This window comes from Oryctolagus cuniculus, chromosome 7, assembly GCF_051225735.1.
Source record: "Oryctolagus cuniculus isolate XC-2025 breed Fujian yellow rabbit chromosome 7, ASM5122573v1, whole genome shotgun sequence".
Classification (NCBI taxonomy): Eukaryota; Metazoa; Chordata; class Mammalia; order Lagomorpha; family Leporidae; genus Oryctolagus; species Oryctolagus cuniculus.
This window is the reverse complement of record NC_142873.1, coordinates 8558647-8581342: the sequence shown is the minus strand read 5'-3', so window position 1 is coordinate 8581342 and position 22696 is coordinate 8558647. Positions and strand designations below refer to the sequence as shown.

At 53.1% G+C, this 22696-nt stretch overlaps 1 protein-coding gene across 4 annotated transcripts in view; it reads right to left on the bottom strand.

Annotated features, from left to right (window-relative positions):
• Positions 1-7914, bottom strand: part of FAM20B (FAM20B glycosaminoglycan xylosylkinase) — a 47563-nt gene extending 39649 nt beyond the window's left edge. For 2 of the 4 annotated variants that reach the window (XM_070077195.2, XM_051858239.3), the window contains exon 1: positions 7726-7887. The gene's annotated coding sequence lies outside the window, so the exon portion shown is untranslated. Of the gene's footprint in view, positions 1-6638; positions 7420-7725 lie in introns of those variants that run through there. The other 2 variants (XM_051858238.3, XM_089299450.1) reach the window with 2 other exon arrangements.
• Between the last annotated feature and the right edge of the window lie 14782 nt (positions 7915-22696).

Sequence of the window (22696 nt, the reverse complement as noted above, 5' to 3'; positions counted from 1 at the left end):
GGCGCTGCATTGTCATCAGCCGACAGGTGCGCACAGCCCTCGCCTCCCACAAGTCACTGTGGTCTCTCCTGATGGTTAGCGGTCGTGACTGTCAGTAAAATCAAGAGCATTCAGAAACCTTCCCACTTACCCTTGTGCCCTGCCATCCAGGAAGTCAAAACCATTATCTTGAACAGCAGCAAGTGTTACTGCCTGCACAAATGCACACATCACCCAGAAAAGGCCCACTCCTGCTCGGCCGCCTGCTGCCTGCCACAGCGGCACATTATTCTCCCTTTTCACCTTCAAATGGGGGTCTTCAACTAAAAATAAAAACTAATTCCCATAATCCCATTAAAGAGCACCTACAGACACTGCTCCTTTCTCTGCTGCAGAAACAGCTTCTCAGTGCACGCTCTTATACTAAACACAGGCTCTCCCTCGCAGGAGTTAGGAGCTCCGGATTCACTAAGCCTGGGCCTGAATGCCTGCCTTACCACCCAGTAAGGGACTTGCAAAGGATTCCTCGCCTCCAAGCTCTCTGCGCCTCAGTCTCTGCCTTAGAGAAATGAAACAAGAACGCTAACGCACAGGGTTGTTGAAAATGAACGAGTGCTCCACGCAGGACACTCACGTCGGGGACTGGACAACCCACACACGGTCAGTACAATCGCTTGTTGGTCATTATCGCCATGTCAAACACCAAAAGGGGACCTACCGAGCAGAGAGAGAATGACACAGAAGACAACGCTCACTGGAGTCAGTATCCCGGAATACTGTCTTCTCAGTCACATACCCAGGGCTAAATACACACACTGCAGTACTAAGCTTGCCAGCAGGGAGTAGTTCTGTATCCCCGAGCCACAGCCTTTTCTAAATCAGACTGGAAAAGCAGAGATTTGAGTATCATGTGACACCAAAGACTGAGGCCATGTCACCAATCTGACCAACCTACTTCTCTTCTCCGCAAAATTACGTTCTGCCACTTCCAATGTAATTGAAACAGACGAGAAAGATAAACTTACTTTTTTTTTTCTTAAGGCTGAAATAATACAACTTTCCCAACAGTCTCCAGTTTGAAAAATTAGTTCTGGGTCCAGCACTGTGATACAGCAGGTAAAGCTGCCACCTGCAACACAGGCATCCCATATGGGTAGTTCTGGCTGCTCCACTTCCAATCCAGTTCCCTGCAGATGTGCCTGGGAAAGCAGTGGAAGATGGCCCAAGTCCCTGGGCCCCTGCACCCACATGGGAGACCTGGGAGAAGTTCTAGACTCCTGGCTCAGCCTGGCCCAGACCCTGCCTTTATTGCCATTTGGGGAGTGAACTAGCAGATGGAAGACATCTCTCTTTGTGTCTCTCCTTCTCTCTTTGCAACTCTGCATTTCAAATAAACAAACAAGTCTTAAAAAACAAAGAGACCAGCGCCGTGGCTCACTTGGTTAATCCTCCGCCTGTGGCGCCATCATCCCATACATGTGCCGGGTTCTAGTCCTGGTTGCTCCTCTTCCAGTCCAGCTCTCTGCTGTGGCCCGGGAAGGCAGTGGAGGGTGGCCCAAGTGCTTGGGTCCTTGCACCTGCGTGGGAGACCAGGAAGGGTACCTGGCTCCTGGCTTTGGATCAGCATAGCGCCAGCCATAGCGGCCATTTGGGGGGTGAACCAACAGAAGGAAGATCTTTCTCTCTGTCTCTCTCTCACTGTTTAACTCTGTCTAATAAAGAGAGAGAGAGAAAGATTAGTTCTTTTTTTTTTTTTTTTTTGCTAAATGCATATTCACTTCTTTTTTATCTTTTTTTTTTAAGATTTATTTTATTTCTTTGAAAGACAAGAGTTACAGAGAGAGGGAGAGGGAGAGGGGGAGAGAGAGAGAGACAGAGACAGAGAGAGAGAGAGGTCTTCCATCTGTTGGTTCACTCTCCAAATGGCCGGAGCTGAGCTGATCCCAAGCCAGGAGCTTCTTCAGGGTCTCCCACGTGGATTCAGGGGCCCAAGAACTTGGGCCATCTTCTGCTGCTTTCCCAGGCCATAGCAGAGAGCTGGATTGGAAGTAGAGCAGCCAGGACTCAAACTGGTGCCCATATGGGATGCTGGTGCCATAAGCAGATACTTAATCTACTACATCACAGAACCGGCCCAGTTCATTGTTTTCAAGACGACAACTTGGTATGTCCTCAAGAACTAAGATAAGCCTTAAGAGCACCTTAAAGTTACAGGTATAGAAAATCAAATTGCCATATAGCCCAAATTAGTCCTAGTGTTAAATTTCCCTTATTGATTCCATTTTCACTTAAACTTTTATTCCTATAGTATCTGTAACTCAGATTCCCTATGTGAACTCCTCTAACAGTTCCCTGTGAAGGAAGCCAACTAAAATAATCACTGGACATTAATGGAACCTTAATGTAGCCTTTCTTCCTGTGTGTGAGCAAAAATGAAATCGGCAAAAGTATTCCTTCTTTGAAAATGACTGCATTTCTGCAACCTGTCCTATTTAAACTTTGATTTAAGGCAACCCTTTCAACCCCCTCCTTGAAAAAGGAGAGGGAAAACATTTTAGCATATAACCACTAGCAGGATTTGTTCTTAAAAAAAAAAAAAAAAAAAAAAGAACACAGGCAGTGTTCCCTGACCTACACTTTGCGGAAATGCATACGAATCTGCATGAATCTAACGAAGATTCCCAAGTACCAGGTACTCCACCCCTCAACCGTCAGTATGGAAGCACTACTTCATGCCCCCATCACACAGAAATATGAAACTTCAGATAACTGACATTTGCCTTCAGCTCTTCATACACATTGCATCTTTACTGTCCAATTCACGGTAGTTCTTAGAGTGGCATGTAAGTTTTATGTAACAACAGCTCTGTACGTTTGTACCCTTATGTTCCAGGATGCGTCAAGCTGACGGCCCACAGGAAATCACTTTCAGAAATAACAGGACCTCAAACAGCCCTGTGCTGAAACATCAGCCGAGGGGCTCCAGCCACGGCCCTGTGTTACAGTATGAACACACACACACGGAGCGCCATGCCTGCCTCTCCTACTGCTCTGAGAGTTCTCAGGACAGGGAACACGTGTTGCTCTTACCTCCAACTACTGTAGTGCCGTGTTGGGCATGTGAGAGACACGTGATACATGTCTGCTGAGTAAAAAGACTGAAGAACAAGGGAGAAAGATCTCGATGGTTCTTGAACTGGCAACTCCTTGGCTTAAAGACGGCTTCTCTTACAGACAGGGGAAATAAGCCCTGCGGCAAGTTCAGATAGTTATCGTACAGTGAAAACTGCAGAAATATCGACTACAGATCCCGACTTAACACACCGGATTTTAATTCATGGTCTCCTGGATATCCTGCTTCCACATGTCAAGGCCACTGCTATTGCTAGCCTGGTTCATGGTTCTGGCTGAGTCCGGGAGTAAAGACAATCTGGAAACACAAGAGGAAAAACGGAGATGCTCCAAGACACTGCCCCAGAATGAGACAAGACAGAGCTGGAACCAGATCGTCAAGGATGACTGGCAATGTTTTCTGAAACAAGAACCAGCACTAGTACACCCACGGTATTTTCTTTTACCTACAGGAACACAAATGCACTTGTATAACATGCATGTTCACTATCTCTAAGAAACAAGAAATGAACCAAAAAACCCTTCGGGGAGCTGAAACAGTGGCTACCGAGGTCACGCACTAATCCCCAGAGAAGAGCTGGCAGAACCTAAGTCTAGTCAGGTAGCTGTTCCACACTCAATTCCAGAACAGGGTGATGAAGCTGAGCGTTTACAGAGGACAGCAGCCGACAGTAACAGCACGACGGCGTAGCCTTCCTACCACGGAGCGAGCGGAGAGACAGACTGCACATCAAAGGCAGGTTCAACAATTCCAAAAGCACGGGGGTGAACAGCCTACATTTTCAATCACCTCAAAACCGCACTGGACCACTGGCAGTGAGGGATACCAATAATCACAACCTTTTATTGTTTAAAAGGAAACAAACAAACTATATATATATATATATATATATATATATATAAAATTCATTATAAAATTCTTTCCACAAAAAGGTATGGCTAAAATAGGAATTTTCACGTGTAACTCTGTATTTGCCAGCACCACTAGATGTATGAGACAGTGCCATACCCACAAAGCAGAGCTGACAGCACGGAAGGGTGGACTTCACTGCCTTCCCTGAACTTGGGGCTTTCCTCCTTACACATTTCGTCACTTCATATTCCTTGACCTCCTTCTGCAACGTACCTAAGTTAGCACCCTCGCCTCTAAGGGGGGTGTGACCTCAAACACGCACCAAAGCTTGAGGTCTCTCTTCTGCATCAGCCCCACTTTTCATCTCGTGCTGGGGTGATTGATGCGCCTCCAAGACTCAAGGCCAGACACAGCCCTTGCTGCTTTTGGTTTTGGTGAGAGAGACAAGATCGGGGGTGAGATCTCTGTGTCAGTCTCTTTGGGGCAGCCCTGGTAGTCCTGCTGACACCGGAAGTTGGCCAGAGGCTGGCTTCAACTGCATGCAGTCCTCTTCTGTACCTGAGGCCCATGCTAAAGAAGTCAGCAGTCCCTGGGGTTGCATGCGCAGCCAAGGCCGGAAGAGAGGGAGGCTTCTATTTAGGTGTAGAAGGAGAAGCTGCTGGAGGACTTCGGAGGGATAACGCCTGTCTCCCACCCCTAGTGTCAGGGACGGGGACAGTCAGGGTCAGTACTCCTGGCACAGGTGTTACCAAGAACACCAAATTTTTCAGTTAATACAGAAACACTGCCTACCAGTCCAACTGTTCCGCTAGCATAGCCAGAGCAGACGGAGAAGCAAGGCCAGGACGCACCTGGCCCGGGCCTGTGGAGGCTGCTCCCAGGCCGCAGGTGGCTACACCACCATCCGATCCCAGAACTGGATCCCAAGGCAGCTCCAGCAAATAAACGATGCCCTTCACAGAACACTTCAACATGAATGGGAATACTTTTCTTGGCTTTTATTTTCTTGTGACAAAGAGGAACGAAACAGTTCACGGGTACATGTACTAGAATACTTTTGCTTTCCTCATACTGTTTTCCTTCCTTCATTCCGCCAGCAAATATTTCCTGCACGCCTACTATGCACTAGGCACTGTTAAGTGCAGAGAGAAAAGTACACTGATTACAACTACTGGGCCTCATTGTAACTGTACTCTCCACCTCCATCCGTGAAACCACCGGGCACCTGGGCTCAGGGACCTGACATCCGCTTTGCAAGATTATCTCCTTTCTTGTTTGCCTCTAGGACCACAGATGGCACAGAGCAGCCTCCTGTTTCTATTATAAGAGCGTAGCAATCACCAAGTGACCACGACTGTGGTTAGCTATTTTAAAAAGTTCGCAATTCAGGAGTCGCAGGATCCGGCTTCAGGGTTCACACCACTGAAATGATAGCCACACCATGTAAGTCAAACTTCAGTCTGCCCGGACAGTGAAGGAAACAAGGAAAATTTCCCTCATGAATTCAAAATTCAGAGCCATGCCAAAGAGCTGGAATCTACGCATGGAAGTCAAAAGAATGGACTAAAAGGCAAGGACTTGGCAACTTTACACGGAGAATCCTATGATATAAAGTATTATGGAAAAGGAAATACATCAACAGAGGTGTGTTTGTCCCCAGGAAGAAAAGCAGGGCCCGTGTTCTCCCTCCTTTACCAAAACGCGGCTAGGGTTCTTGGCAGATCCGTGTGTGACATTTTCATCAGGCAACAGAGATGGAAAGCCGCCAGCCCCGCCGGATCCTGGTCATCTCTCACTATCACCCGTATCTACCACCGCACTTTATTGTGGTGAGACTGATTACTGGCCGTGCCCTTGGACTCTCCTTTGATAAGCAACTTCCAATGTGGAAGGGCCTCCTGTCCACACACTTCACTGGGTGGTTCCAGAAGCCAGACTTCCACATCTTCAGAAACTTAGAAAAGTTACTGACGAAATACAAAGCATTAACTTTAAATCGATCTTAGGAGGGCTCTGAGTGCAGGCATATGATTTAGCACTTCAACATCTGCACCTCAGCTTCTCAGCCGTGTTAGGATATGGGCATTCTACATCACAGTACCTGGTTTGAGTCTCGGCTCCTCCCCTTCGGATCCAGCTTCCTGCTAAGGCACACCTCGGAGGGCAGCAGGTGACAGCTCAAGGGCTGGGGTCCCTGCCACCCACCTGGGAGACCCAGCACAGGATCCCAGCTCCCAACTGCTACCTGGCCCGTGGGGTCCCTGCCACCCACCTGGGAGACCCAGCACAGGATCCCAGCTCCCAACTGCTACCTGGCCCGTGGGGTCCCTGCCACCCACCTGGGAGACCCAGCACAGGATCCCAGCTCCCGACTGCCACCTGGCCCGTGGGGTCCCTGCCACCCACCTGGAAGACCCAGCACAGGATCCCAGCTCCCGACTGCCACCTGGCCCGTGGGGTCCCTGCCACCCACCTGGGAGACCCAGCACAGGATCCCAGCTCCCAACTGCCACCTGGCCCGTGGGGTCCCTGCCACCCACCTGGGAGACCCAGCACAGGATCCCAGCTCCCGACTGCCACCTGGCCCGTGGGGTCCCTGCCACCCACCTGGGAGACCCAGCACAGGATCCCAGCTCCCAACTGCCACCTGGCCCGTGGGGTCCCTGCCACCCACCTGGGAGACCCAGCACAGGATCCCAGCTCCCGACTGCCACCTGGCCCTGCGATGTTTCCAATACACGTGCACGCTGGGATCTGGAGCCCAACTTTGAAGAGATCACCCCGGGGTCAAATCGACCCATGGTTTTCAACCCAAGGATTTTAGGCCATGGTTAATAATCGGCAATCGTAACTTCGCCAGGTTCCAGATGTATAGAAAGTCCTACAGTGGAAAAGCTAACAAGGCGCCCCACACGGCGACTTTCCAAGGTGAGCAATCAAACCTGCAGGAGCAGGCCGGCTGGGCGGGGGTGACACTGACACGGGGCCCCAGACCCAAGTCGCGGCATCAGGCGTCGCCTTTTCCAAAATCATCAACTCCCGGCCCACCCCGGTCACGGAGATCTGGACTACATCCCACAGCCATGCCCAGACCCTGGCGCCCCCTCGCCTGCTACCCGGGGAGCCCGGCCGCTGAGAGCGCGTCTCCTATCAGCCCGTGCGATCAAGGACGCGGCGTGACAGGCGCTCCCACTAGTCACTCGCGGCCACGCTCCTGCCCGCTCGCTCGCGATCGCGGGGCCGCACACCCGGAAATGGAAGCTCCAGGCGCGGCCCCACTCCGGACGACCCCAGCATTTCCTCAAGCGGCGCCCACCGCGGGCTCCCGCCTCGGGCCTGCAGGTCACTCGCGCCTCCCGGCCACGAGGCGGGCCCCGCGGGGGGACCCGCGAGCGCGCGCTCCTCCAGCCACCGCAGCCGGCGCCCGGCCGGACACAGGGGGCGGCTCCGAGGCCGGACGCCTCCGGGCACCGCGCTCCGGCGCCCCAGCGGCTCCCCCACAACGACCTCCGGCGGGCCGGGGAGGCGGCGTCCGCGTCAGCCGCAACCCCCGGCAGGCACGCGCCGCACCGGCCGCCCCGTGAAGGGACCCGCCAGCGGCCACTCGCGGGAGACCGCTCAGGGCAGCGGCGCCCGGCCGGCCCCTCGGGGAGGCGCCCCGCCCGGGGCGCGCCACGCACCGCGCCCGCCCGCACTTTCCCGCCCGCCCGCCCGCCGCGCCGGGGGTCCCGCGCCCTCCGCCGCCCCCCCATGCCGCTCACCTGTCGGGCCCTAGGCTCGCTCCATGGCCGCCCGCACGGTGCGGTGCGGCGCGGCCCCGGCCGCCCCCGCCGCCTCCGGGGAGGGGCAGCCCCACGCCGCGCTCACCGCCCCCAGCCGCCGCCGCCGCCGCCACTGCGGCTCCCGCCCACCCCCGGTCCGGCCATTCCCTGGCCACCTCTCCCCGCGCAGAGCCGGCCGTCCCACACCCACCCCCCCGCCTCCGCAGGCCGCGGCTGTTGGTACGGTCCTAGCGTAACGCCTTCCCCGGGACCAATCCAAAGGCTCGCTCGGCGCGGCCCCGCCCGGGCCCCGCCCCACTGTGGGCGGGCCCTACCGGACTCGCTCCAGACGGCCCCCTTAACCCCTTTGGTTCCGGCCGGCCCCGCTTAACTCTATCGGCGCCGGTTCTTATTTCCACTCCTGCCTGCCTACTGCGCTGCTCCATCCCGTTGCCATAAACCGGCCTCTGGCTTCTTCTCCCTTGCCTTCGCTTGTTTCTTTGCTGCTTTTGTTGGACAGAGAAGCAGCCAGGCAGCAGGACTGGCGCGTTGCAATGCAATCCAGGTCAAGGGCTAGTTGTGATATGGAAGGTCCTCCCTAAGTTATCCTGACTCCTGCTTGGAGAGAGTGGATCCCCGCCTTGCCCCAAACTGGCCAGCGTTCCCAGTACGGAGCCAAAGCGCTCCTGCTCCGGACCAGAGCGCAGCTCCCTGCCGCTACGTTCAGAGAATGGAAAGCTCAGATGCCCAGCACCCAGCAGGCTCCTGGTAACCGAGGAAAGCGCCTCCCTGCCCTTGGCTTGCTCACTTTTTACCCTGGCTAGAGTTTAACAAATGCACCGTGCATTCATTCTCCCTATACTAAGCTGGGACTTAGCTGCCCTGCCCCTGAAATGGACAGCAGGCTGCCCGAGGAGCTAAGACAAGCGATGGGGAAAGGTTGACACCTTAAGGACCCAGCTGACCGTCTCCAGGACACCTGGTCCATTTCAACAGCAAAGGGTGGCAGGCCACGTGGCCAGCCCAGTAAGGTCAGAGGTCATCGTGGGACTCCATACACTGGTGAGGGTTAAATTCGGAAAGGTATGGGAAAGCCCTCCCAGATGGGAGGCTGGGTGTCGTCGGTTGCTATCCGAGTGAGTACTCAGTGAGCGCTTACTTTCAGGAGATCCTGGAGGAATTCTTGGGCTAGACACCCACCCAGAGCAGCCTGGCTAGGAGGCAGAGCTAATCCCCGCAGGAAGCATTAGTCACCGAATGCAGGAGGCCTCTGCCAGACTTGCACTGATGTCGTTGAGCCGGTTTGAGGGTCGCTGTGAGAGTACAGGATCTGGGATTCCTGGGGAAGCGAGCCGGACTGGGATGGTGTGAGAATGTGCACACAGGGGCGGTGGTGGGGTGCGGTCGGCTAATCTCCCTGAGGCTTCTTCTCTGCGGCAATGGACCGCAAAGCACCCATGGGCGCCCCCTCTAAGAGGCTTTCTTCCAAAGGACTCCTTTCTACCCCGGAACCTGACCGTGAGGGTGGACTCTCCATGTGTCACTGCTAGGGAAAAGGCCGGCTCCTTCTGCAGCCTCGGCTTCCGGAACAGAGGATCCCCCTGTGTTGAAGGGCTTTGGGGCCGGCGCTGTGGTGTAGTGGGCTAAGTCTCCACCTGCGGTGCCAGCATCCCATATGGACCCTGGTTCGAGTCCTGGCTGTTCCACTTCCCATCCAGCTCTCTGCTATGGTCTGGGAAAGCAGTGGAAGATGGCCCGGGTCCTTGGGCCCCTGCATCCACGTGGGAGACCTGGAAGAAGCTCCTGGCTCCTGGCTTTGGATAGGCTTAGCTCCAGCCATTACTGCCATTTGGGGAGTGAACCAACAGATGCAAAACATTTTCTATTTCACAAGTAAATAAAAAAATTCTTAAAAAAAAAAAAAAGACTTTCACAGAAGGGAGTGGGCAAACCAACCCTATGTTAAATTTCACATTCATGGGACACACACTTCTTCTTCCCCTTCCTTCAAAAAAGGCATGGCCGTGGGGCTCAGGGTGAGGCTTTCAGACAGCCCCAAATCATCCTGCCCCAGTTTCCCTTCGCCAAGAGCCATCGCCCAGCCACAGCACCACGCGACCAATCAACAGCCCATCCAGTCTCAGTGTCGTGAGAGCTGCAATCATTCAAGACAGGAATGTACATGACTGTCACAAAGGAAGCAGCTGTGAGGAACACACAGACTCTGTCACCGCGGAAAGAATCGGGGTCCAGGAAGCCAGCGTGGGCTGGGACCAGGAAGGGAGGGTTGAGGTGAGCCAGATACGGGAGGGAGCAGACAGGAACCGCAGGCTTACCGCGCTTTGTGAGCGGGAGGCCTGGGACTGCTCAGTCACCTGACAACGTCTCCCAGCCAGGCAGACACCTAGAACACCCGGTCCCCAGCCTGCGCGAGGGCCCTGTCAGGCTGATCTGAGTGCCTTGCCAAGATATCCGGGACACTCCTTGCTCCCCTCTCATCCTGCCTGGGGTTTCCAGGTGCCTCTCCTCCCCTCCCTCCCCAAACCGAAAGACTCTTAAAGACATAGGACATGACTGTGTCCCTCCTGTGGAGTGCCCCTTGCTAAATACCTTCTCTGCACCCATGGGTGGCAGCGAGAGCAGGCTGCAGCACCCTCCAGCCAAGGAGGTAGATGTCAGCTGGTTATTAGCTTGGGGTGGGGACAGCAGGGGGACACTCCCACGGGATCCAACAGCCTGGCCTCCAGGCCCATGCTCTGCTGGTTCCTTATCTCCTGCCCCCTCGAGGTCACTTGCTCTCCTCCTCCTGCCCCAGAGGTGTGATCCTCCGGACGCCCACCTGTAAAAATGCCAGATGTGCGTCTCTATCAATGCCACTTGTTCAACAGCCTTTCCAGTCAGTGGTTCTGAGGCCCGCGCTCTGTGCCTGCCTCTCCAGTGGCAGGGTCTGTCTGGAACTTTTGTGGGGGGGGTTTCTGACCCTGTTCCCCTGGACCTTAAAGGCTTCGACAACAGTGTGGCCTCGCCCTCTGGGTCTTGTGTGGCCTCCCGCTCTGCAGGGCCCACGGCAGGCAAGCGACCCTGGAAAGAGAAGTGGGAGGAGAATGGGGTTTTGTGCGGGCTGGGAGGCGGCACCAGAGGCTCATAGCTTGGCCCCATATCACTGTCAGCACTTTCCCTAAGCTGGTTCGGAATCCCCAGCTCTGGGCTGAAGCCCCAGGACCCCAGTGGCAGCCATGCAATCCCAAGGGCAGTGCTGTCTCCCAGTGCCTGCATCCAGGCAGGCCACACACACACACACACACACACAAGCTCTTAACCCAGTGACGGGGCCTCCCGAAGCTAGATGAATTTGACGTCCAGCCAGGTGGGCGCAGCCCAAGGGAAGGTACTGTAGCCAGGACAGGGACAGAGAAGGACAGTGAGTGAAGGGGCACACCCGTACCTGCATCCGGGCCTGGGGCCTGTACCTGCGGTGGCTGCCTCCCAGGCAGGTGTGTGCTCCGGGCACAGCTAAGTCTGTGTTTCTTTCCCAGAAGGGGACACATTCCTTCCTTTCATTTGGCCACAGCTCTGCAGCTCTCCCTCTTAACCCTGTGGGTGGCACCTCTGTCCACGCTGTGCAAGCCAGCCACGCCTGTCCCAGGGACAGCACAACAAAACACAGACACAGCACACAGCTCCCAGCCCGGACATGCCGGCTCTGTGTTCCGAAAGTGGTGGAAAACTTCCCTAAGTTTTTTCCACTAAAGCAATTTTTTGCATTAAAAATATTTATTTATTTGAAAGAGTTATAGAGAGAAAGGGACACACACACACACACACACACACAGATCTCCCATCTGCTGGTTCACTCCCCAAATGGCTGCAATGACAGGGGCTGGGCCAGGGCAAAGCTGGAAGCTCCAGGTCGCCCACGTGGGTGCAGGGGCCCAAGCACTTGGGCCATTTTCCATTGCCTTCCCGGGCACATCAGCAAGGAGCTGGATCAGAAGCGGAGCAGCCAGGACTCTCACAGGTGCTTACATGGGATGCCAGTGTCTCAGGCCCTGGCTTAACCCGCTGCACCACAAAACCAGCCCCTCTAGTAATATTTTTTTAAAGAGCAGCTTTTGTTGGGATATAACTTGCATACCAGGAAACTCATTTGCTTATAATGTACAATTTGGGGCTAGCACAATGGCTAGCAGGTAGAGCCACCGCCTGAGACGCCAGCATCCCATAGGGCACTGGTTCAAGTCCTGGCTGCTCCACTTCTGAACCAGCTCCTGCTAATGACTGGAAAAAGCAGCAGAAGATGGTCCAAAAGTCACCCCACATGGGAGACCTGTATGAAGCTCCTGGCTTCCGGCTTCGGGCTGGCCGAGCCCTGACCATTGGCGGCTAAATGGGAAGTGAATCAGTGGACAGGAGATCTCTCTTTCTACCTCTCCCTCTTTCTGCAGCTCTGCCTTTCAAATAAATCAATAATATTTAAAAAAAAAAAATAAGGTGCCATTCGATGCCTTTAAGTGCACTTCAAAAAGTTCATCGGGAATAGAATTAAGAGATGATTAGTAGGCCGGCGCCGCTGCTCACTAGGCTAATCCTCCGCCTAGCGGCGCCGGCACACCGGGTTCTAGTCCCGGTCGGGGCGCCGGATTCTGTCCCGGTTGCCCCTCTTCCAGGCCAGCTCTCTGCTGTGGCCAGGGAGTGCAGTGGAGGATGGCCCAAGTGCTTGGGCTCTGCACCCCATGGGAGACCAGGATAAGTACCTGGCTCCTGCCATCAGATCAGCGCAGTGCGCTGGCCACGGCGGCCATTGGAGGGTGAACCAACGGCAAAGGAAGACCTTTCTCTCTGTCTCTCTCTCTCTCTCTCACTGTCCACTCTGCCTGTCAAAAAAAAAAAAAAAAAAGATGATTAGTTCAGTGCAAGAAATGTGAAATTTATGCCTATTTTTCATAATATATATTTTCCATGATTTTTGAAGATCCCTTCTATGCACTGATTTCAAGATTTTTTGCACAAAAATGAATGTATCTTTTAAAAAATTTATTTTCATTTTACTTTAAAGGCAGAGAGAGAGAGAGGGAGAGAGAGAGAAAGAGATCATTCATCTACTGGTTCGTTCCCCAAATGTTCCCAATATCCAGAGCTGGTCCGGACCAGAGGAGACCCAAACTGAGTTCTGAGCTCCTGGTTTCAACCTGGCCCAGTTCTGGCTATTGTGGGCATTTGGGGAGTGAACTAGCACATGGGAGATCCCTTTCTATCTATGCCTATCAAATAAATAAAAATTTTAGGAGCTAGCGCCATGGCTCACTTGGTTAATCCTCCACCTGCGGTGCCGGCATCCTGTATGGGCACCGGGTTCTAGTCCCAGTTGCTCCTCTTCCAGTCCAGCTCTCTGCTGCGGCCTGGGAAGGCAGTGGAGGAGGGCCCAAGTGCCTGGACCCTGCACCCACATGGGAGACTGGGAAGAGGCACCTGGCTCCTGGCTTCGGATCAGAGCAGATCCGGCCGTGGCGGCCTTTTGGGGAGTGAACCAATGGAAGGAAGACCTTTCTCTCTGTCTCTCTCTCTCAGTGTCTATAACTCTGTCAAAAAACGTTTTTTTAAAAACACATTAAGACTGGGGCTGGCGCTGTGGCATAGCAGGTAAAGCCGCCGCCTGCAGTGCCAGCTTCCTGTATGGGCGCTGGTTTGAGATCCGGCTGCTCCACTTCTGATCCAGCTCTCTGCTAACGCACCTGGGAAAGCAGGGGAAGATGGCCCAAGTGCCTGGGCTCTGCACCCATGTGGAGATAGGGAAGAAGCTTCCGGCTCCTGGCTTCCGATTGGCCCAGCTCCCGCAGTTATGGCCATTTGGGGGAGTGAACCAGCAGAAGGAAGGTCTGTCTCTCTCTGTCTCTCCCTCTCTTTTTCTCTGTAACTTTGCCCTTCAAAAATAAATGAATCTTTAAAAAAAATGTTAAGGGGGAAAGTTCAGCTTCTTGAAATACTAAAAATGCAGTGGAATTATGGCTCTCAAAACTGTTAAACATATGCATATAGTAATTTTTTAAAAAGATTTGTTTATTTAAATTTGAAAGAGTTACACAGAGAGGAAAGGAGAGGCAAAGAGAGAGAGAGAGAGAGAGAGAGAGAGAGAGAGATCTTTCATCAGTTGGTTCACTCCTCAATTGGCCGCATAATGGCTGGAGCTGCACTGATCTGAAGCCAGGAGCTTCCTCCGGGTCTCCCACATGAGTGCAGGGGCCCAAGGACTTGGGCCATCTTTTGCTTTCCCAGGCCACAGCAGAGAGCTGGATCGAAAGTGGAGCAGGACTCGAACTGGCACCCATTAACTTTTATTGATTTAATGCATGAAGGTATCGCATTTATTACTGTGTGAAATAACTGCAATTATATGGAAGTTCTGGGTTCTTCCAGCTTCTCTTTGCCCAAGCTCCTGCTCAGAAAGCCCGGGGGCTTCCTGCCTCCATGGAGACCGTGGTGGGCAGTCCAGCAGAGCGCTCTCTGAGTCTGCCTCAGGGCTGACCCGGGGATGGACCCCAGCTGCAGCTCTCAGTCCGGCTAGCGTTGAAGTTTTACGCCAGCTGATGGCTCCAGTGGCATTTGGGTCCCTGTCATCCACGTGGGAGATGGGGATTAAGCTCCTGGCTCTTGACTTTAGCCTGGCCCAGCCCCAGCTTTTGCAGAGATGTGTGGAGTCAACCAGGAGACGGGGGCCTTCTCTTTCCCTCTCTCTGCCTCTCCCTTTCCTTCTGTCTCTCAAACAAGTAAATGAATGAATGAATGAATACTCTTTTAAAAGATAAAAAGATATTTTGGTGTGTAAAATTTTTATAACCCAATGCATAGTTTTTTAATAATAATATACATTTTCCATGAGTTTTTTGAAGACCACTGGTTTACGTAGATTTCAAAATTTTTTATGCCAAATGAACTTATGTTTTCATTCCATTTCCCTGAACTAAAATGGCCCTCGGTCCTGCAGCTCGTGACCCCATCCTGTGCACTCAGAACTGTGGGACCCCTCACTGCCATGCCTCGGGTGCCCCCGGGGGCTCATGGGAGAAATAGGGGGGCATGACACCTGGGCAGGGAGCACAGGGTCCCACGGAGGGAGCATGCAAGGAGTTTCAGGGACGTTAGCGGTGCCTTGGCAGAAAGGCCAGTAGGGGGCTGCCGTGTCTGCCATGAGAGATGGATTGGGGGGAGACAGGTGCTCTCCCCCCTGCGTCCGCCGCATGCTGCTTCTCATTTAGTGCAAGTCCCTCTCACCCAGACCGCAGGCACCTGCTGTTCTCCACGTACCCTCCTCACCCCACCTGCGACCCGTGCCCAGCGCTGCCCACTGTGGCTCCTCTCCTCCAACCACGCCCCTGCCCCCAAGCAAGCCCCAACTCGTGTCCAGGCACCACGCTTTCCTTCTGGAGTATGACAATGGTTAAGTTTATGTGACAACTTGACTGGGCCATGCGGTGCCAGATATATGGCTAAATGTTATTTCTGGGTGAGGATGCTTCTGGAAAAGTATTTTTAAAACATAATCAATTTTATTTATTTGAGAGGCAGAGGAAGAGAAAGAGAGAGCAAGAGAGAGTACTCCCAACAGCTGGTTTATTCCCCAAATGCTTGCAATGTCCTGGCCTGGGCCAGGCAGAAGTCAGGAGCCAGGAATTCAAGCCAGGTCTCCTGCATGGTGGCAGGGACCTAGGTACCTGAGCCATCACTTGCTGCCCTCCTGGGAAACTGGAGTCAGCGGCTGGAGGCAGGTATTGAACCTAGTTACTACAATGTGGGAGGCAGCATCCCAAGCAGTGCCTTGGCCGCTAGGTCAAATGCCTGCCCCAAGTTTAGCATCTGTCTTTGTGCACTGAGGGGAGCAGGTTGGCCTCTACAGTGTGTGTGGGCATGATCCAGTGTGCTGTCTCAAGGGGACAATACTACCCCTTATACGGAGAGCTGGAAAAACGGCTCCTGACCCAGCTCTGGCCATTATAGCCAATTGGGGGAGTGAACCAGTAGATGGAAGACCTCTCTCTCTCTCTCTCTCTCTCTGTTTAATTCTGCCTTTCAAACAAGTAAAATAAATATTTAAAAAAAATCTCTAGATTACTTATAATCACTAATACAATATAAATGCTATGTAAATAGTTAACTATGCTGTATTGTTTAGGGAATAACAACGATAGGAAAAATGTATATTTTCAGGATGGAGGGAATTTTTTTACGCATGTCTCCCCTCTGTGGGTGGTTGAATCTTCAGATATGGACACTACAATAGCCCAAGCTGGCTGAGACGGGGCACCTTCTGAGTTCGTCCTTAGAGGGCGCCAGAGAGTCACTGCCGGAGAAGTGGCTTTTCCTATTGGCTCTGACTTCCCTTCTTCAAGGGTCTGCGCTCAGGGCCTCCAGCACCTGACTGCGCAGCGGCCAGGGCTTCCCCCAGCACCGGCCTTCCCGCCCCTGGCTAGTGTCTCCCTAGCATCCTCCTAGGGGAGTCTCCTAAAAAAAAAGTGTGGGCTTTAGAGTTGTTTAGAATTGGACTTACTTGAAATAGAAAGAGAGAGAGACCGAATTTTCCATTTGCCGATTCACTCCCCAGATGCCAGCAACAGCCAGGACTGAACCAGGCCCAAACCAGGAGTCCAGAACTCCATGAGGTCTCCCATGTTGGGGGCAGGGACCCAAGGACTTGGGCCATCACCGGCTGCCTCCTAGGGTGCACGTTAACAGGGAGCTGGACTCAGCAGTGAAGCTGGGACTGGAACCCAGGCCCTCTGTTCCCTGTGGGGTGTGGGCGTCTTGATCACTGAGCCAAATGCCCGGCCTGGAGGTGGATTTTGCGCACATTTAGAGACTTCCAGCAGGTTCCGGCACCTTGGCACCACGGCCATTGTGGGCATTTGGGAAGTGAGTCAGTGAATACGAGCTTCCTCCTTCTCTCCCTCTCTCTCTCTCTCTCTCTCTCTCTCTTTGTCTCTGTCTCTGTCTCTGTCTCTCCCTCTCTCTCCTCCCCCTACCCCCACTCCATCTCAAATAAGACTTTTCTAAAAATTAAAAAATGTATATCATTTTCATCATCATTTAAAAAATCATCTATTATTTTTCACTTTATGTTTCTGTGTGGGAGCAAACTGTTGAAATCTTTACTTAATGTATGCTAAACTGATCTTCTGTATATAAAGAGAATCAAAAATGAATCTTGATGTGAATGGAAGGGGAGAGGGAGTGGGAAAGGGGAGGGTTGCGGGTGGGAGGGATGTTATGGGGGGGAAGCCATTGTAATCCATAAGCTGTACTTTGGAAATTTATATTCATTAAATAAAAGTTAAAAAAATGTGTATCATTTGAAATCTGAGTTACAGGTTCAAGTTTATGTTTATTTAGTGTTACTTTAAAGCACGTTTTTACTTACTTGTTATACCTTATAAAGAATACACATATATTAATATCACTGCTACGATTCTAGCAGAGAGCTTAAAAATAAGGAAAAAAAATCCTTTAGTTGTTGTACTGGGTTTTTGTATGGTACCATCCCGTTCCTGAACTCAATGTGTAGATCTTGTTGAAATCTACTTTTTATTTTTATATCAGGAACAACTTCCCATATCTTCTCGTATGCTTCATTATTGTGTAGTCATTTACACCTATTACATATTCTTTCACACATATTCTCGACATTTTCTTTAAGTCACTACAACATTTTAATGGAGTTTTGGTATTCTATAGCACAGACCTCATAAATCCTCAGACAGTTCCTCGAAGTGCATATCACGAGAAATCCGTACATGGACTTCAGACATGTCCTGGGCCCAAATAAACTCATGCTAACTTGTTGTCAGGTGTCTGGACAGGACGTAGTTCCAGGCAGTGAGAAGATCCCGTTTGAAAAGCGCTCTCATCAGAACGCCAGGAGTTCTGCCTAAACTGGAGCCAGGGGAAACATCAAATCTCTAGGGAAGCTTGGGTGGAAGAATCATGAAATCAAATCATTGACATTTTACAAAAAGTTCATGGAGACAATGTCCTATAGAAGTCAGCAATTTGTGAATGGGGGGGAGACAATGTTGAAGATGGAGCCCACCCAGCCCACCCAAGGAATCCCCTCACCTTGCTCACACCCTCCTGAGGAGGAGGGCCGACGATTAAACAGCGGCCGGCCCCAGAGCCGTCCCGGCCGGCACAGCTGACGCCATGCTGACCACTGCTCTCTGGTTATCCACGCTGTCGTGCCCAGATCAGCTTCCTTGGAACGGCAGCACGGCCTGGCCAGGATGGTGTGGGACACAAAGACCATCGCAGCAATGCCCAGCAAGACCTGGAAGCGGTCCAGTGAAAGCGGAAGCAGACAGGTCAAGATCAAGGTCATGGTGATGGGTTTTTTGGGCCGCTCGATGGCTTTCTGGAGAGCCCAAGAAGGACATCTGCTTATGAGGAGGGTGTTTGGAGGAAGGTGCAAAGCACTAGCAGGAAAGTGTCCATGTCCAGAAAGCTTCCCAGAGGGGCCTCCACCGTCACGGTGCGCCGCCTGCTCGTTTCTTTCATCCAAGAACAGCAACTCTGCATGAGCTTCACAGGTATCATCCCACACGCACCTTGTGGTCTTGGTTTGACTTAAAGTCCTTGACTTCTTTCCTTTCCTTTTTTTTTTTTTTTTTTTTTGACAGGCAGAGTTAGACAGTGAGAGAGAGAGAGACAGAGAGAAACGTCTTCCTTCCGTTGGTTCACCCCTCAAATGGCTGCTGCTGTGGCCGACGCGCTGCGCAGATCCGAAGCCAGGAGCCAGGTGGCTTCCTCCTGGTCTCCCATGGGGTGCAGGGCCCAAGCACTTGGGCCATCCTCCACTGCACTCCCGGGCCACAGCAGAGAGCTGGCCTGGGAGAGGGGCAATCGAGACAGAAATGGCACCCCAGCCGGGACTAGAACCCGGAGTACCAGGGCCACAGGTGGAGAATTAGCCTAGTGAGCCGTGGCGCCGGCCTCTTTCCTTTCCTAAACTTAAAACATCTCTAATGGCATGCATTATTCTTCGGTGAATAATGTAATATAGGCCGGCGCCATGGCTCAGTAGGCTAATCCTCCGCCTTGCGGCGACGGCACACCGGGTTCTAGTCCCGGTCGGGGCACCAGATTCTGTCCCGGTTGCTCCTCTTCCAGTCCAGCTCTCTGCTGTGGCCCGGGAGTGCAGTGGAGGATGGCCCAAGTACTTGAGCCCTGCACCCCACGGGAGACCAGGAGAAGCACCTGGCTCCTGGCTTCGGATCAGTGCGGTGCACCGGCCGCAGCGCGCCGGCTGCGGCGGCCATTGGAGGGTGAACCAACGGCAAAGGAAGACCTTTCTCTCTATCTCTCTCTCTCACTGTCCACTCTGCCTGTCAAAAAAAAAAAAATATATATATATATAATAATGTAATATAAAAGAAGGCTGCACTGATATGAAATGCCAAGGGCTTCAGTTCTATGGAGATGGACTGAACAGCTGGTGCCATCGAGTGTCTTGAACTTGATGGATTTTATGTTGAGAAATAAAGTTTCTCTTTTAATTTCATTCTTCTACACACTTTTTAAAGTCCCTTTGAATGATAACATATATAGCTCATTTCCTTTTATGGGACATACAGGTGGTTAGTGTGGACTCGCTGTTGAAGAAGTTTTTTTTTTTTAAATATTACTTATTTGAAAGAGTTACAGAGAGAGGACACACACACACACACACACACACACAGAAAAAGACAGAGAGAGAGAGAGAGAGAGAGAGAGAGAGAGAGAGAAAATCATCCATCTATAAGTTCACTCCCCCAGATGGCTACAATGGCCAGGGCTGATCAAGGCTACAGGCAGGAGCCAGGAGCTTCTTCCGGGTCTCCCACGTGGGTGTAGGGGCCCAAGGACTTGGGCCATCCTCCACTGCCTTCCCAGGCCATAGCAGAGAACTTGATCAGAAGTGGAGCAGCCAGGACCTGAATGACGGCCGGTACAGGATGCCGGTGTCACGGGTGCCGCCCCCTGCAAGAACTTCTGTGAAGAGCAGACCTGCCCAGTGGAGACGAAGGTAACCTCCCAGGATCCCAGGACTCGTGTAGGACCCAGAGGCAGCTTGTCACGTGACAGCACAGCTACCCTCCAGGTCTTCTGCAGAATCCATACACTGAATGGCCTTACGGGATAACCACCCAGCTGCCCAGGGCAGAGAATCCTGCTGCCGTCTTAGCCAGCTGCCTGCCAATCAGCCACTCACCCACGGAAAGGCCCCGCGATTGTTTCCAGGCCATCGACAGTCTCTCTCGCTCGCTCTCTTGCTCTCTCCCCCATCTCCTCTTTTTCGTATTTGCCTCCTGTTTCTGCCTTGGATCTGTGCATTGAGGCTGTGACTGGCATCCTTGTCTCCGAGTGAACAGGGTGCTGAGGATGAATGGGGTGCCCCTGCGCCAGCCTGGGACACCGCCACCCACACTGCTTACCCTGGATCGCGTTCTTTGGGTGGATCAGGCGCCACCGAGCTTCTGGTGGGCACCGTTGGCTCCAGCACATAAGGTGAAGGAAGGCAGCTCTCAGCGCCTCAGGTTATAAAACGCACCAAAGAATGACATCATAACCCAGACAGAAACAGAGGGAGCTCAGTGCAAGGCTAGGGCTGGGGGAAACTCACATAATTTCAACACCTCCAGCCTGTAACCCCACTCCATGCACAAAAACAGACAGGCGATTCATAAGCAGATGCAAGGTTTTCAACACCCCACGGTCTGTAGCTAGCACGGAAAGCGAGTCCCACGTCCAGCCCCTCACACAGTGCCTCTCCTTGTCCTTTCTCAAGGCTCCCAGAGACCCAGGCAGCAGCCCCCTCCCGAGTGGAAACCCACAGGACCGAGGCTGCCCCGGGACAGTGCGCGTCTGTGAGCCGGTTGGCAGCGCTGGGCTTGGTTGACCACACCTTTTCCCGCTGCTGCAGGCCAGGGCCTGGGGAGGGGGGGATCGCTGACCTCCAGGGGGCGCTAGGGACTGAGCTTTGGGACTAGCGCACATTGGAGTCTTCATGTCCAGGGTGCGTTCCACCCACGGTCCCTGCCGCACCTGGGATGACACAGGGTGTCACGCTGGCCCAGGCCAGCAGGGAGAAGTCACAGGGTCGCAGAATCACAATCCGGGCTTTCATGCCACTTGCTTGATGGACAAACACCTACCCAACGGCTGTGGGTGCCAACTCGGCCACTCGGACAGAGGCGGGTTAGGAGAGCCCACGTTTTTGGCAACTAGACGCAAGCAGTGTTTTCTTAGACTGTACGCTGCAGACTGTACATAGAGCAACGTTTTCCAAGGACGCTTCTCCTCCGGTGCATCTCCCCTTCCCTGAGGGGATGAATGCCAAGACCCTCAGGGGCTTCCTGAAAGCAGAGAGAGAACTGAACTCCACGGACGTGGCACCCTGCGTTTTCCTGTATGCCCCGAGCATTGCCACCTCCTACCAGCACTCACCTGCACTTGTGTGTGTTCCGGGCTGGGCTCCCTGATCCTTGGGCCCAGTGTTAAGTAAAACAGGGGTCACTTGGACACAGCATTGCAATCGCACAGCGGTTGACTAGATAACCAAGACGGCTACTGAGCGGCAAGTGAGAAGCGTGTACGGCATGGACACACGGGTCAAGGGGCGGGACGGAGAGTTCATCACCCTCCTCCCAACGGCGCACGATTTAAAATTTATGAACTGGTGGGGTGAGCATTTGGCACGGAGGCTAAGACTGCTTAGGACACCGACACGCTGTATCACACTGCGGGGATTCGAGTCCCAGCTTTGCTTCCAATTCGCGTGGGAGCCATGGACCGGGTCCTGGGCTCCTGGTTTCAGCCTTGCCCAGCCCTGGCTGTTGCAGTCATTTGGAGGGTGAACCAGCAGATAGATCTCTGTCTCTGTTTTTCAGATTTAAAAAAGTTTTTTAGACGGCCCTTGGCTTGGGGAACAGAAATGGTGGAGAGCAGAAACTTCATGTAAGACAGGGGGACCACGAAACAGGCAGGAGACTGAGACCTTGTCAGTTTCCCGGGTCGCTGCCTGAAACGGTTTTTCTGACTTTACTGTTCCTGAAGGCGGTCGGGAGGGCACTGAGAGACAGGGAGAGGAGGCAGCTCCTCCCCGGCCAGCCCCGGGCTGCCTCTAGCAGGCAGAGAGTGGCACGTAGCACCGTGAGCAGGAAGCGGGCAAGCACAGGTGCAGGCCAGGTGGCAGGTGCTGTGCCTCCACTCTGTTTCTGGAGCTCCTAGGGCAAGCGGCCCCAGGGCCCTGTGTATGCTCACCCTCTGAACCCACAGGGTGTAGGGTTGCCTGATACAGCACAGGCCCCTGGGTCAGATTTCAGCTTCATATAAACAGGAAGACAGTTTTGTTTTTTTTTTTTTTTTTTAGTAGAAGCAAGGCTCATACATTATTTTTACTTGCTTAGTCTGGCCAGCCTACCTAGGAGGGACCATGAAGGCAGGCCAGGGCTCCCTCAGCCCTCTGCTTAAGTGGCATCCTCACAAGGAAGCCTCCCTGGCCATCTTCTTAAACATTCATTATTTGGGAGAGAGAAAGAGATAGACAAACAGAGCTCCCATCTGCTGCCTGCAATGCCCAGGGCTGGGCCAGGCAGAAGCCAGGAGCTGGGAACACAGTCCACATCTCTGATGTGGGCGGCAGGGACCCACGCACTGGAGCCGTCACTGCTATCTCCCCAGGTGTGGATTAGCAGAAAGGTGGAATCAAGAGTGGAGGCCGCACTTGAACGCAGGCGCTCCCGTACAGGAGACGGGCATCAGTCGTAATCGCTAGGCCAGTGTCCTTCCCTCCACGGCCCTTTGCATGGCCCCGCCCTCCCCCTTGAAATCCCAGGATACATCTGTGTGATTATGGCCTGTCTCACCCAGGGTTGTGCAGGCCCCTCAGGGCCAGGGGCCTTATCTACCCCATTGTGTGTCCTAGCTGAGCCGCAAGTGTCTACCGATG